Genomic DNA, 16,920 nt, shown 5'->3' on the forward strand with positions numbered 1-16,920 from the left:
TTTTAAGCTACTACTTAAATTGCGCACACACATTAACATAATAGGAGTATAGTTACATAACCAAAGCATATCTGTAATTACCAGCCATCTGCAGTGAAACCAAGAAAACCAGTTAGGCACCTTAGGCATTTGTGAAAACTTATCTATGATATGGTGGATATTGTCCAACTGAACTTGAACAGTCTGAGAGAAATCAGACAAATTAAAACAACCCATTCCTGGGGACTGTTCACATGCCATATGTTCTTTTAACAGTAAATAGTCTGTAGTTGTAAGAGTTTGGAGCGCTACAATTTGCACTTCTCCAAATTCTTGGTTGAGTTCCAACAGTATAGATCCAGTCAAATTTGTTGTTTTACTGTATGCACAGGCCAGCTTAGATATCTCCTTCCTCATTCCCATGGCAAGTCCAGGAACTGGTGGGATGAGTGCATCTACAGCTGTAGCAGTGCGTGGATCTTTGTTGGGGTTTTTTGATGATCATCTTCTGGCATGAGTCTTCCAGAGAGTGCAGATGTTGGAAGTTCTTTTTCATATCGTATCTTAGTTCATTTTCGGGGTAGCACAATTAGGCTTTGATCCTCTGTATAAACACAAACAGACCCTTTGCCTACACTTTTATATGCCCTTTATACCCTTGTGTAGAACTCGTTGGAGGTTACCACACAGGAACTGCCCTTTTTTTTTTTTTTTGCTATCACTAATCTACACTTACATGACGAATATTATGTTTCCTAGGCTCTCCCCTATACCAGGTCTCCCCTATAAACCCCTTTACAGTCACTGTCCATCAGCATAGCAAAATGTTATAGAATCACTACTTGCCTTCTCTGTGTTGTACAGCCCTCCCTTTTCTCCTACCCCCCCATGCATGTTAATCTTAATACCCCCCTACTTCTCCCCCCCTTATCCCTCCCTACCCACCCATCCTCCCCAGTCCCTTTCCCTTTGGTACCTGTTAGTCCATTCTTGAGTTCTGTGATTCTGCTGCTGTTTTGTTCCTTCAGTTTTTCCTTTGTTCTTATATTCCACAGATAAGTGAAATCATTTGGTATTTCTCTTTCTCCGCTTGGCTTGTTTCACTGAGCATAATACCCTCCAGCTCCATCCATGTTGCTGCAAATGATTGGATTTGCCCTTTTCTTATAGCTGAGTAGTATTCCATTGTGTATATGTACCACATCTTCTTTATCCATTCATCTATCGATGGACATTTAGGTTGCTTCCAATTCTTGGCTATTGTAAATAGTGCTGCAATAAACATAGGGGTGCATCTGTCTTTCTCAAACTTGATTGCTGCGTTCTTAGGGTAAATTCCTAGGAGTGGAATTCCTGGGTCAAATGGTAAGTCTGTTTTGAGCATTTTGATGTACCTCCATACTGCTTTCCACAATGGTTGAACTAACTTACATTCCCACCAGCAGTGTAGGAGGGTTCCCCTTTCTCCACAGCCTCGCCAACATTTGTTGTTGTTTGTCTTTTGGATGGCAGCCATCCTTACTGGTGTGAGGTGATACCTCATTGTAGTTTTAATTTGCATTTCTCTGATAATTAGCGATGTGGAGCATCTTTTCATGTGTCTGTTGGCCATCTGTATTTCTTTTTTGGAGAACTGTCTGTTCAGTTCCTCTGCCCATTTTTTAATTGGGTTATTTGTTTTTTGTTTGTTGAGGCGTGAGAGCTCCTTGTATATTCTGGACGTCAAGCCTTTATCGGATGTGTCATTTTCAAATATATTCTCCCATACTGTAGGGATCCTTCTTGTCCTATTGATGGTGTCTTTGGCTGTACAGAAGCTTTTCAGCTTAATATAGTCCCGCTTACTCATTTTTGCTGTTGTTTTCCTTGCCCGGGGAGATATGTTCAAGAAGAGGTCACTCATGTTTATGTCTAAGAGGTTTGTGCCTATGTTTTCTTCCAAGAGTTTAATGGTTTCATGGCTTACATTCAGGTCTTTGATCCATTTTGAGTTTACTTTTGTATATGGGGTTAGACAATGGTCCAGTTTCATTCTCCTACATGTAGCTGTCCAGTTTTGCCAGCACCACCTGTTGAAGAGACTGTCATTTTGCCATTGTATGTCCATGGCTCCTTTATCAAATATTAATTGACCATATATGTCTGGGTTAATATCTGGATTCTCTAGTCTGTTCCATTGGTCTGTGGCTCTGCTCTTGTGCCAGTACCAAATTGTCTTGATTACTATGGCTTTATAGTAGAGCTTGAAGTTGGGGAGTGAGATCCCCCCTACTTTATTCTTCTTTCTCAGGATTGCTTTGGCTATTCGGGGTCTTTGGTGTTTCCATATGAATTTTTGAATTATTTGTTCCAGTTTATTGAAGAATGTTGCTGGTAGTTTCATAGGGATTGCATCAAATCTGTATATTGCTTTGGGCAGGATGGCCATTTTGACGATATTAATTCTTCCTAGCCACGAGCATGGGATGAGTTTCCATCTGTTAGTGTCCCCTTTAATTTCTCTTAAGAGTGACTTGTAGTTTTCAGAGTATAAGTCTTTCACTTCTTTGGTTAGGTTTATTCCTAGGTATTTTATTTTTTTTGATGCAATTGTGAATGGAGTTGTTTTCCTGATTTCTCTTTCTGTTGGTTCATTGTTAGTATATAGGAAAGCCACAGATTTCTGTGTGTTGATTTTGTATCCTGCAACTTTGCTGTATTCCGATATCAGTTCTAGTAGTTTTGGGGTGGAGTCTTTAGGGTTTTTTATGTACAGTATCATGTCATCTGCAAATAGTGACAGTTTAACTTCTTCTTTACCAATCTGGATTCCTTGTATTTCTTTATTTTGTCTGATTGCCGTAGCTAGGACCTCCAGTACTATGTTAAATAACAGTGGAGAGAGTGGGCATCCCTGTCTAGTTCCCGATCTCAGAGGAAATGCTTTCAGCTTCTCGCTGTTCAATATAATGTTGGCTGTGGGTTTATCATAGATGGCCTTTATTATGTTGAGGTACTTGCCCTCTATTCCCATTTTGCTGAGAGTTTTTAACATGAATGGATGTTGAACTTTGTCAAATGCTTTTTCAGCATCTATGGAGATGATCATGTGGTTTTTGTCTTTCTTTTTGTTGATGTGGTGGATGATGTTGATGGACTTTCGAATGTTGTACCATCCTTGCATCCCTGAGATGAATCCCACTTGGTCATGGTGTATGATCCTTTTGATGTATTTTTGAATTCGGTTTGCTAATATTTTGTTGAGTATTTTTGCATCTACGTTCATCAGGGATATTGGTCTGTAGTTTTCTTTTTTGGTGGTGTCTTTGCCTGGTTTTGGTATTAGGGTGATGTTAGCCTCATAGAATGAGTTTGGGAGTATCCCCTCCTCCTCTATTTTTTGGAAAACTTTAAGGAGAATGGGTATTATGTCTTCCCTGTATGTCTGATAAAATTCCGAGGTAAATCCATCTGGCCCGGGGGTTTTGTTCTTTGGTAGTTTTTTGATTACCTCTTCAATTTCGTTGCTGGTAATTGGTCTGTTTAGATTTTCTGTTTCTTCCTGGGTCAATCTTGGAAGGTTATATTTTTCTAGGAAGTTGTCCATTTCTCCTAGGTTTCCCAGCTTGTTAGCATATAGGTTTTCATAGTATTCTCCGATAATTCTTTGCATTTCCGTGGGGTCCGTCGTGATTTTTCCTTTCTCGTTTCTGATACTGTTGATTTGTGTTGACTCTCTTTTCTTCTTAATAAGTCTGGCTAGAGGCTTATCTATTTTGTTTATTTTCTCGAAGAACCAGCTCTTGGTTTCATTGATTTTTGCTATTGTTTTATTCTTCTCAATTTTATTTATTTCTTCTCTGATCTTTATTATGTCCCTCCTTCTGCTGACCTTAGGCCTCATCTGTTCTTCTTTTTCCAATTTCGATAATTGTGACATTAGACCATTCATTTGGGATTGCTCTTCCTTTTTTAAATATGCTTGGATTGCTATATACTTTCCTCTTAAGACTGCTTTTGCTGTGTCCCACAGAAGTTGGGGCTTAGTGTTGTTGTTGTCATTTGTTTCCATATATTGCTGGATCTCCATTTTGATTTGGTCATTGATCCATTGATTATTTAGGAGCGTGTTGTTAAGCCTCCATGTGTTTGTGAGCCTCTTTGCTTTCTTTGTACAGTTTATTTCTAGTTTTATGCCTTTGTGGTCTGAAAAGTTGGTTGGTAGGATTTCAATCTTTTGGAATTTTCTGAGGCTCTTTTTGTGGCCTAGTATGTGGTCTATTCTGGAGAATGTTCCATGTGCACTTGAGAAGAATGTATATCCCGCTGCTTTTGGATGTAGAGTTCTATAGATGTCTATTAGGTCCATCTGCTCTACTGTGTTGTTCAGTGCTTCCGTGTCCTTACTTATTTTCTGCCCAGTGGATCTATCCTTTGGGGTGAGTGGTGTGTTGAAGTCTCCTAGAATGAATGCATTGCAGTCTATATCCCCCTTTAGTTCTGTTAGTATTTGTTTCACATATGCTGGTGCTCCTGTGTTGGGTGCATATATATTTAGAATGGTTATATCCTCTTGTTTGACTGAGCCCTTTATCATTATGTAGTGTCCTTCTTTATCTCTTGTTACTTTCTTTGTTTTGAAGTCTATTTTGTCTGATATTAGTACTGCAACCCCTGCTTTCTTCTCACTGTTGTTTGCTTGAAATATGTTTTTCCATCCCTTGACTTTTAGTCTGTACATGTCTTTGGGTTTGAGGTGAGTTTCTTGTAAGCAGCATATAGATGGGTCTTGCTTTTTTATCCATTCTGTTACTCTGTGTCTTTTGATTGGTGCATTCAACCCATTAACATTTAGGGTGACTACTGAAAAATATGTACTTATTGCCATTGTAGGCTTTAAATTCGTGGTTACCAAAGGTTCAAGGTTAGCCTCTTTAGTATCTTACTGCCTAACTTAGCTCGCTTATTGAGCTGTTATATACACTGTCTGGAGATTCTTTTCTTCTCTCCCTTCTTGTTCCTCCTCCTCGATTCTTCATATGTTGGGTGTTTTGTGCTGTGCTCCTTCTAGGAGTGCTCCCATCTAGAGCAGTCCATGTAAGATGTTCTGTAGAGGTGGTTTGTGGAAAGCAAATTCCCTCAGCTTTTGTTTGTCTGGGAATTGTTTAATCCCACCGTCATATTTGAATGATAGTCGTGCTGGATACAGTATCCTTGGTTCAAGGCCCTTCTGTTTCATTGTATTAAATATATCATGCCATTCTCTTCTGGCCTGTAGGGTTTCTGTTGAGAAATCTGACGTTAGCCTGATGGGTTTCCCTTTATAGGTGACCTTTTTCTCTCTAGCTGCCTTTAACACTCTTTCCTTGTCCTTGATCTTTGCCATTTTAATTATTATGTGTCTTGGTGTTGCCCTTCTTGGATCCTTTCTGTTGGGGGTTCTGTGTATTTCCGTGGTCTGTTTGATTACTTCCTCCCCCAGTGTGGGGAAGTTTTCAGCAATTATTTCTTCTAAGATACTTTCCATCTCTTTGCCTCTCTCTTCTTCTTCTGGGACCCCTATAATACGGATATTGTTCCTTTTAGATTGGTCACACAGTTCTCTTAATATTGTTTCATTCCTGGAGATCCTTTTGTCTCTCTCTATGTCAGCTTCTATGCGTTCCTGTTCTCTGATTTCAATTCCATCAATGGCCTCTTGCATTCTATCCATTCTGCTTATAAACCCTTCCAGAGTTTGTTTCATTTCTGCGATCTCCTTTCTGGCATCTGTGATCTCTTTCCGGACTTCATCCCATTTTTCTTGCGTATTTCTCTGCATCTCTGTCAGCATGTTTATGATTCTTATTTTGAATTCTTTGTCAGGAAGACTGGTTAGGTCTGTCTCCTTCTCTGGTGTTGTCTCTGTGATCTTTGTCTGCCTGTAGCTTTGCCTTTTCATGGTGATAGGAATAGTCTGCAGAACTGGGACGACTGGAAGGACTTCCTTTCTTGTTGGTTTGTGGCCCTCCTCTCCTGGGCGAACAGCGGCCTCTAGTGGCTTGTGCTGCGCAGCTGCGCGCAGACAGGGTTTCTGCTTCCTGCCCGGCTGCTATGGAGTTAATCTCCGCTGTTGCTGTGGGCGTGGCCTGGCTCTGGCAGCTACTCCAAAATGGTGGAGTCGCGTTGGAGCAGGAGCTGCTGGGAGGCTATTTATCTCCGTAAGGGGCCTCCCTGCTCCCTGCAGCCCAGGGGTTAGGGTGCCCAGAGATCCCGGATTCCCTACCTCTGGATTAAGTGACCCGCCCTGCCCCTTTAAGACTTCCAAAAAGCACCCGCCAAAACAAAACAACGACCACAAAAAAAAACAAGAAAAAAAATTTTTTTAATTAAAAAAACAAAGGTGGTCGTTCGTTTTTCTTTATTCTCCGGTGCCAGCCTCAGGCCTCTGCTCACCGGTCTTTCTGCACTGTTTCCCTAGTATTGGGGTCCCTGTCCCTTTAAGACTTCCAAAAAGCGCTCGCCAAAACAAAGCAGCAAAAAAGCAAAAAAAAAAAAAATGGTCGCGTGCTTTTCGTATGTCCTCTGTGGCCCAGCCTCCAGTGCCTGCTCACTGTTCTTGCTGCCCTGTTTTCCCAGTATCGAGGGCCCTGCACTCTGGCCCGGATGGCTGGGGCTGGGTGTTCGGCAGCCCTGGGCTCCGTCTCCCTCCCGCTCTGCCTGCTCTTCTCCCGCCGGGAGCTGGGGGGAGGGGCGCTCGGCTCCCGCGGGGCCGGGGCTTGTATCTTACCCCCTTCGCGAGGCGCTGGGTTCTCTCAGGTGCGGATGTGGTCTGGATATTGTCCTGTGTCCTCTGATCTTTATTCTAGGAAGGGTTGTCTTTGTTATATTTTCATAGATATATGTTGTTTTGGGAGGAGATTTCCGCTGCTCTACTCACGCCGCCATCTTCCGCCCCTCGGAAAAGACTTTTTAATAACAGAGGGATGATGTTCTGTGAGTTGCAGATGTTTTACCTGGTCACAGGTGTGCAAGGCATATAGCAGAGCCATGAACCCCAAGGAAGGCAACTGACCGTGTATTCCCAACCAGTGGTTCCGAACTTACAGGGAGAAGGTGAGGCTGGTCACCAAGACCTGGGGACAATGGAAGAGGGTACCTGAGATCTGTCTTGCGGCTGCCCACAGCCACATCCTCCTACTCCTTCCCCTTTTCCCACCTGGGTCCCTAACCTTGTCTTTGCTCTATTTACTTCCACCAGGGAAGTGGACTATATGAAATCTAGAAACAGATTAGGGGGGTGGAGCTTCAGAGTCATTTGACACAACAGCTTCCAAGCTTAGGTAAGCCCTGGGGGTACCCCAATATCCAGCAAGTTTCTCCCTGGAGTCCCCTCTGTCACCAACTACAATGGCCCCCCTCATCACCATACCCAGGGTTTCTTGGCTTCCAGACATTGTCCTGTTTCTGCATTACTTTCATGAACCACTTCAGACCAGATAAATTCACAGGAAGTAGGAGCTGGGTGCCAGGATCCTCGGTACAGGCTATCTTGTGATACATACTATGTATGGTGGTCTTGTTCCCCATGTCCATCTCAAAGCCTTGGACAGGGGCCTGGTTCATCCTGGAAAAGAGACCAGGATAGACATTTGTGGGAGGAGGGGGATTTGGCCTGACCTTCCTGGTCTCCACCTCCTACCTTCCACCCACCCGAGGACCATGTCATGTTGGTTAATCCTGAAGCCAAGGCCAGAGCCCAGTAGGAGCCTGGAGGTTCTAACCACTGCACAGGTCCTGCAGCTAGACCCCACATGGCCCACTGGGGGTCTGGAGACAGTTCATTGGGCTGCTGCTTCTGATTCTCAAACTCCTTCTTTGACTCGAGGCCCTGAAGTTCATAGAAACATAAGAGGGAGGAATTTAGGGACATATTCCAGGCTCCTACTACCCAAGGAAGAAGGTTAGAGCCTGGGGCCATAAAGGGAGAGATGGCTGGGGACTAGGATCAAGTGCAAGGACTGCACAGAGACCAAAACAGTGCACTGACCAACCACAGTATCAGAGCTTCAAAGGACATGAGCTCTTCTGACCTCTGCAGAGGCTCAGTGGCCCTCTCAAAGCTTTCATGAAACCAGTCAGACTCTGTAGGCATGTGCAGGCAGGCTTCTTGGTAAGGCCCCCTCCTTCCCTTTGACATTCAGCTCAGAGCCCAGCAGAAAAGGGAGGCTTGGAATTCAAGCATCAAGGGAACAGGAAGGCAAGGAGGGAGACAGGCCTGGTCTGGATAAGCAGGAGGCAGAGTGGGGAAAGGAAGGGCCAACTGGAAAGTTCTGGGCCAGAGAGAATTCATCATATTGACAAAAGTGCCTGTTTGGTGTATTAAACCTTAAAACCTGTCAGGTTGAATTTGTTTTCATTTTGAGAATTGTTACCAAGGTAAATACAATGCAAACTGTTTCTTAAAAAAAAAAAATCACCTAATTCAGGAAGGCTTTTAAGGTGGAGAGGCTGTCTCCTGCCCTCCCTCCTTCCAACTATTCTAGCATTTGCTTCCATATCACTAAATAACATACCACTATATCATGATGTGATGTAGAGACCACCTGCTATCTACGACCATACCCTCTGTTTAGTAATAATCACTTGGTTACTTTGTAACTCTGCTTAATGGGCCCTAACCTCTTTTTCTCATTCTGTCACTTAAAGAAAAGATTGCCTGAAGCCCTTTTCTCTAAGATGAGATTGTCATACCTGTATACTTGTGTTTGTCAGTTCTTTTCCCTTTACACTTCCCAACTTTGGTGTTTTGCACTTTTTCATCGTCAAGGTAACATTTATATTCTGTTGTATAAGCATTCTGTTGTCCTTAAGTTTCACATGTTTTATTTTTTAGCAGTGCTATCCAAAAGAAATATGTGACCCACATATATAATTTTCTAGTAGCCAAAGAGTAAAAAAATAAATAAAAAGAGGAAATTAATTTTAATAATATATTTAACCCACTATGTCTAAATACTATCATTTCAACATGCACTTGCTATAAAAATATTAAAGAGGGGCTCTCTTGTCCCCTCCTGACTTGAGCCAGGAGCTCTTTCCTCTCACTTTATTTCTAAATAAAAGCCTGTACCTTGCTCTCCTAAAAAAAAAAAAAAATTAGAGATATTTTGCATTCTTCTTGTTTGAAACTAAATCTTTTAAATCTGAATTGTATTTTATATTCACAGTATTTCTAAATTTGGGCACTCAGTTTTCATCAGAAATACATGATCTATATAGATTTTATAAAATTTTACAGTCTAAAAGGTAGATTTACAAATCCAACTTGTAACAAATATACTTCAGAGTTTCACAGTATCTGAATTGTGTTCATCTTTAAATTTAGATTCATTAAAATTTCAATTTCCCATTTGCACTAGCTGCATTTCATTTGCTCATCCACTATTTGGACGGCAGAGGACTGTAGTCTGATTCTAAAAGTCAAAAATCATTATCAGTATTTATATTATTGTGACTAGATATTGTTTGTTATATAGAGTCTGGTAGTAAACTAGGACAATTTTCCTTTTATTGTTCATCATAATTTCCTAAGAAAGAGTCTATAGGAGATAAACATGCAAATCCCTGCATGTCTCAGAAAGTCATTATTCTGCCTATAGTGGGTAGAATTGTGTCACCCCCCGTAAAAATATGTTCAAGTCCTGACCCCTGATACCTATGAATGTGCAGATTTAATTAATTTAAAATGAGGTCATACTGAATGAGAATGGTCCCTAATCCAATGAGTGGTGCCCTTACAAAATGAGGGAAATTTGGGAAGACATATGGGAGAGTGCCATGTAAAGACAGGGGCAGAGATTGGAATGCTGTGTCTACAGCCAAAAAACTGACAAGACTTGCTAGCAACCATCAGAAACTAGGAGAGAGGCATGGAGTAGATTCTCCTTCAGAACAGTCAAAAGGAACCAACCTGAATTTTGAACTACTAGACTCCAAAACTGTAAGAGAATAAACTTCTGTTGTTTTAAGTTACCTAGTTTGTGGTAATTTGTTATGGCAGCCCTAGGGAAATAATACCCTGCCCTTAGCCTTGACAGTTTGGCTGGGTATAAAGGATTCTAGGTGGAAAAAACAGTTCCAGAGTTTGGACACATGTTCCATCATCTTCTATCCTCCAGTGATATTTACAAGAGTATGATTTTTTCATCCTTGTTAACTGCAGTAGTTGGAATTCTTGGTCTCAGAAACAGAAACAGTCTGTGGTAAACTTAAGCAGAAAAACAGCTCACTGGTTAAATACCTAGCAGTTTACAGAATAGATGTGAAAGCTAGAGAACCAGTTCTAACCAAGGGAGGCAAGTCATAGTCAAAGATACCCCAGGAATGGCTGCCTGGAATGTCATCATGGCTGCCACAACAACTGGACCCTTCACACTGTGGGGCACTATGGTAGTTTAAATGTGGCCACAAATTCTGTTCAGTTCCTCCTATTAGGAAGAGGAGTCTATTTCCCCACTTTTCAAATCTGAGCTCATTTTATGACTTGATCTGACCAACAGAATGCTGCAAAAATGAAGCTGTGTGACTTCATAGCCTCAGCCTTATCAGACCTTGCAGCTTCCACTTTCCCTTGTTATTACAAGCAGCCCAGGATGAAAGATTATGAAGACAGGCCCAGCTGCCTAGCAATTCCAGCTATCCCAGCAGAGGCCCAGACACGTAAGCAAAGCTATCTTTTACCACTGAGCTAAGCCACCAGCTATCAGCTTCCACGTACGTGAATTCAGATAAGACCATTAGAAAAACTTCCATCAATCCACAGAATTGTGATAAATAACAGTTTTAAGTCACTACATTTTAAGGGAGGTTTATTGTGAAGCAATACATAATGGATATAGACATCCTGCCCAGTTCAGACTTGCCATAGAGAATATTCTCTGATTCTGCACTTTTGCACCATAGCACCAAGTTCCAGAGTTCATGACAGAACCACCTGATTGAATCCACACAGGTCACATGCCCATGTTCTAGCTTCCATGGGGTAGGAAGGGGAACTATTTTGGGTCCCTTAGTGGGAGAAAGGACCCTGACTCCACCTATCTGGGGTTTGTTCCCAGTGGAAAGAACTATTTTTGTCTTTCTCATGTGTATTGACCTGCTATATGTCTCTCTTTTTTTTCTCCTTTTATTGATAATATTATGACAAGAGTATTTTTCTGCTATATATATGATGGAATATTATTCATCCATAAAGAAGAAGGAAATCCTGCCATTTGCAACAACATGGACTTTGAGGGCATTATGCTAAGTAAAATAAGACAAGTATTGTATGATCTCACTGATATGTGGAATCTAAAAAAAGCAAACTCATAGAAACACAGATAGATTGATGGTTGCCAGAGATGGGGAGAAGGCTAGGTGGAAATGAGTAAAGGTAGCCAAGAGGCACAAACTTCCAGTTATAAGATAAGTAACTTCTGGGGATGTAATGTCTAGTTAACACTACTTTATTGTATATTTGAAAGTTACTAAGCAAATAGACCTTTAAAATCCCCACAAGAAAAAAACTAAGTATGTGAAGTGATTGATGTTAACTAAACTTATCTTAACTATTTTTTTTTAGACCTTCTAGTTTACTTGGATGCATTTTTTGGTATTATTAATGTACAATTACAAGAGCAACATTATGGTTAGACTCCTCCTATTATCAAGTCCCCACCAAATACCCCATTACAGTCACTGTCCATCAGCATAATAAGATGTTATAGAATTATTACTTGTCTTCTCTGTGTTATACTGCCTTCCCCATGTCCCCCTACCCCCACTGCATTATGTGTGCTAATCGTAATACCTCTTTTTCCCCTTTATCCCTCCCTTCCCACCCATCTTCACCAGTCCCTTTCCCTGTGGTAACTGTTAGTCCATTCGTGGTTCTGTGAGTCTGATGCTGTTTTGTTCATTCAGTTTTTGCTTTGTTCTTATACTCCACAGATGAGTGAAATCATTTGGTACTTGTCTTTCTCTGCCTGGCTTAATTCACTGAGCATAATAGCCTCTAGCTCCATCCATGTTGTTGCAAATGGTAGGATTTGTTTTCTTCTTATGGCTGAATAATATTCCATTGTATATATGTACCACATCTTCTTTATCCATTCCTCTACTGATGAACACTTAGGTTGTTTCCATTTCTTGGCTATTGTAAATAGTGCTGTGATAAACATAGGGGTGCATATGTCTTTTTCAAACTGGCTCCTGCATTCTTGCGGTAAATTCCTAGGAGTGGAATTCCTGGGTCAGACGGTATTTCTCTTTTGAGTTTTTCGGGGAACCTCCATACTACTTTCCACAATGGTTGAACTAATTTACATTCCTACCATTAGTGTAGGAGGGTTCTCCTTTCTCCATATCCTCGCCAACATTTGTTGTTGTTTGTCTTTTGGATGTTGGCCATCCTAACTGGTGTGAGGTGATATCTCATTGTGGTTTTAATTTGAATTTCTATGATGATTAGCAATGTGGAGCATCTTTTCATGTGCCTGTTGGCCATCTGAATTTCTTCTTTGGAGAACTGTCTGTTAGCTCCTCTGCCCATTTTTCTTTTGAGGAACGTTATGTTTACTAGGCTCTCCCCTACCCCAAGTCCCCCCCCACCACAAACCCCATTACAGTCACTGTCCATCAGCATAGTAAGATGTTGTAGAATCACTATTTGTCTTCTCTGTGTTGCACAGCCTTCCCCTTTCCCCCACCCCCCACATTATACATGCTAATCATAATACCCTCTTTCTTCTTCCCCTCCCTTATCCCTCCCTTCCCACCTATCCTCCACAGTCCCTTTCCCTTTGGTAACTGTTAGTCCAATCTTGGGTTCTGTGATTCTGCTGCTGTTTTGTTCCTTCAGTTTTTCCTTTGTTCTTATACTCCACAGATGAGTGAAATCATTTGGTATCTGTCTTTCTCCGCTTGGCTTATTTCACTGAGCATAATACCCTCTAGTTCCATCCATGTTGTTGCAAATGGTAGGATTTGTTTTCTTCTTATGGCTGAATAATATTCCATTGTGTATATGTACCACCTCTTCTTTATCCATTCATCTACTGATGGTCACTTAGGTTGCTTCCATTTCTTGGCTATTGTAAATAGTGCTGCAATTAACATAGGGGTGCATCTCTCTTTTTCAAACTGGAGTGCTGCATTCTTAGGGTAACTTCCTAGAAGTGGAATTCCTGGGTCAAATGGTAAGTCTATTTTGAACATTTTGAGGAACCTCCATACTGCTTCCCACAATTTTTGAACTAATTTACATTCCCACCAGCAGTGTAAGAGGGTTCCCCTTTCTCCACAACCTCGCCAACATTTGTTGTTGTTTGTCTTTTGGATGGTAGCCATCCTTACTGGTGTGAGGTGATATGTCATTGTGGTTTAATTTGCATTTCTCTGATAACTAGCGATGCGGAGCATCTTTTCATGTGTTTGTTGGCCATCTGAATTTCTTCTTTGGAGAACTGTCTGTTCAGCTCCTCTGACCATTTTTTAATTGGATTATTTGCTTTTTGTTTGTTGAGGTGCGTGAGCTCTTTATGTATTTTGGATGTCAAGCCTTTATCGGATCTGTCATTTACGAATATATTCTTCCATACTGTAGGGTACCTTTTTGTTCTATTGATGGTGTCCTTTGCTGTACAGAAGCTTTTCAGCTTGATATAGTCCCAATTGTTCATTTTTGCTTTTGTTTTCCTTGCCTGGGGAGATATGTTCATGAAGAAGTCGCTAATATTTATGTCCAAGAGATTTTTGCCTATGTTTTTTTCTAAGAGTTTTATGGTTTCATGACTTACATTCAGGTCTTTGATCCATTTCAAATTTACTTTTGTGTATGAGGTTAGACAATGCAGTTTCATTCTCTTACATGTAGCTGTCCAGTTTCGCCAACACAAGCTGTTGAAGAGGCTGTCATTTCCCCATTGTATATCCATGGCTCCTTTATCATATATTAATTGACCATATATGCTTGGGTTTATATCTGGGCTCTCTAGTCTGTTCCATTGGTCTATGGATCTGTTCTTGTGCCAGTACCAAATTGTCTTGATTACTGTGGCTTTGTAGTAGAGGTTGAAGTCAGCGAGCATAATTCCCCCTGCTTTATTCTTCCTTCTCAGGATTGCTTTGGCTATTCAGGGTCTTTTGTGGTTCCATATGAATTTTAGAACTATTTGCTCTAGTTCATTGAAGAGTGCTGTTGGTTTTTTGAGAGGGATTGCAATGAATCTGTAGATTGCTTTAGGCAGGATGGTCATTTTGACAATATTAATTCTTCCTGTCCAGAGCATGGGATGTGTTTCCACTTATTGGCTTCTTCTTTAAATTCTTTCATGAGTGTCTTGTACTTTTCAGAGCATAAGTCTTTCACTTCCTTGGTTAGGTTTATTCTTAGGTATTTTATTCTTTTTAATGCAATTGTGAATGGAATTGTTTTCCTGGTTTCTCTTTCTGCTAGTTCATCATTAGTGTATAGGAATGCAACAGATTTCTGTGTATTAATTTTGTATCCCGCAACTTTACTGAATTCAGATATTAGATCTAGTAGTTTTGGAGTGGAGTCTTTAGGGTTTTTTATGTACAATATCATGTCATCTGCAAACAGGGACAGTTTGACTTCTTCCTTACCAATCTGGATGCCTTTTGTTTCTTTGTGTTGTCTGATTGCCGTGGCTAGGATCTCCAGAACTATGTTGAATAAAAGTGGGGAGAGTGGGCATCCTTGTCTTGTTCCCAATCTCAAAGGAAAAGCTTTCAGCTTCTCACTGTTAAATAGAATGTTGGCTGTGGGTTTGTCATATATGGCCTTTATTATGTTGAGGTACTTGCCCTATATACCCGTTTTGTTGAGAGTTTTTATCACGAAGGATGTTGAATTTTGTTGAATGCTTTTTCAGCATCTATGGAGATGATTATGTGGTTTTTGTCCTTCTTTTGGTTGATGTAGTAGATGATGTTGATGGATTTTCTAATGTTGTACCATCCTTGCATCCCTGGGATGAATCCCACTTTGATCATGATGAATGATCTTTTTGATATATTTTTGAATTTGGTTTGTTAATATTTTGTTGAGTATTTCTGCATCTATGTTCATCAGGGATATTGGTCTGTAATTTTCTTTTTTTATGGTGTTGTTGCCTGGTTTTGGTATTAGAGTGATGTTGGCCTCCTTGAATGAGTTTGGGAGTATTCCCTCCTCTTCTACTTTTTGGAAAACTTTAAGGAGGATGGGTATTAGGTTTTAACTAAATGTTTGAGAAAATTCAGTAGTGAAACCATCTGGTCAGGGGTTTTGTTCTTAGGTAGTTTTTTTATTACCAATTCAATTTCATTGCTGGTAATTGGTCTATTCAGATATTCTGTTTCTTCCTGGGTCAGCCTTGGAAGGTTGTATTTTTCTAGAAAGTTGTCCATTTCTTCAAGGTTATCCAGTTTATTACACATAATTTTTCATAGTATTCTCTCATAATTCTTTGTATTTCTGTGGTGTCCATCGTGATTTTTCCTTTCTCATTTCTGATTCTGTTTATGTGTCTATACTCTCTTTTTTTCTTGATAAGTCTGGCTAAAGGTTTATTTATTTTGTTGATTTTCTTGAAAAACCAGCTGCTTTCATTGATTTTTTTATATTGTTTTATTCTTCTCAATTGTATTTATTTCTGCTTTAATCTTTATTATGTCCCTCCTTCTACTGACTTTGGGCTTCATTTGTTCTTCCTTTCCTAGTTTCATTAATTGTGAGTTTAGACTGTTTATTTGGGATTGTTCTTCTTTTCTGAGGTAGGCCTGTATTGCAATATATTTCCCTCTTAGCACAGCCTTTGCTGTGTCCCACAGATTTTGCCGTGTTGTCATTTGTCTCCATATATTGCTTGATCTCTGTTTTTATTTGGTCATTGATCCATTCGTTATTTAGGAGCATGTTATTAAATCTCCATGTGTTTGTGGGCTTTTTCATTTTCTTTGTGTAATTTATTCCTACTTTCATACCTTTGTGAGCTGAGAAGCTAGGTGGTACAATTTCAATCTTACTGAATTTACTGAAGTTCTTTTTGTGGCCTAGTATATGATCTATTCTTAAAAATGTGCACTTGAGAAGAATGTGTATCCTGTTGCTTTTGGATGGAGTGTTCTGTAGATGTCCATTAGGTCCATCTGTTCTAATATGTTGTTCAGTGCCTTTGTCTATTTACTTATTTTCTGTCTGGTTGATCTGTCCTTTGGAGTGAGTGGTGTGTTGAAGTCTCCTAAAATGAATGCATTGCATTCTTTTTCCCCCTTTAGTTCTGTTAGTATTTGTTTCACATATGTAGGTGATCCTGTGTTGGTGGCACAGATATTTATAATAGTTATATCCTCTTGTTGGACTGACCCCTTTGTCATTATGTAATGTCCTTCTTTGTCTCTTGTTACTTTCTTTGTTTTGAAGTCTATTTTGTCTGATACAAGTATTGCAACTCCTGCTTTTTTCTCCCTATTAGTTGCATGAAATATTTTTCCATCCCTTTACTTTCAGTCTGTGTATGTCTTTGGGTTTGAAGTGAGTCTCTTGTAGGCAGCATATGGATGGGTCTTGTTTTTTTATCCATTCAGTGACTCTATGTCTTTTGATTGGTGCATTCAGACCATTTACATTTAGGGTGACTATCAATAGGAATGTACTTATTGCCATTGCAGGCTTTAGATTCGTGGTTACCAAAGGTTCAAGGGTAATTTCCTTACTATCTAACAGTCTAATTTAACTCACTTCGTATGCTGTCACAAACCAGCATAAAGATTTATTTTCCTCCTTTTTCTTCCTCCTCCATTCTATGTATGTTATAAATCATATTCTGTAGTCTTTGTCTATCCCTTGGGTGATATCTATTTAGCCTTAGAAATACTTCTATCAATAGGAGTCCCTCCAAAATGCACTGTAGAGGTGGTTTTTGGGAAGTAAAT

Source organism: Manis pentadactyla, chromosome 5 (assembly GCF_030020395.1).
Source record: "Manis pentadactyla isolate mManPen7 chromosome 5, mManPen7.hap1, whole genome shotgun sequence".
NCBI lineage: Eukaryota > Metazoa > Chordata > Mammalia > Pholidota > Manidae > Manis > Manis pentadactyla.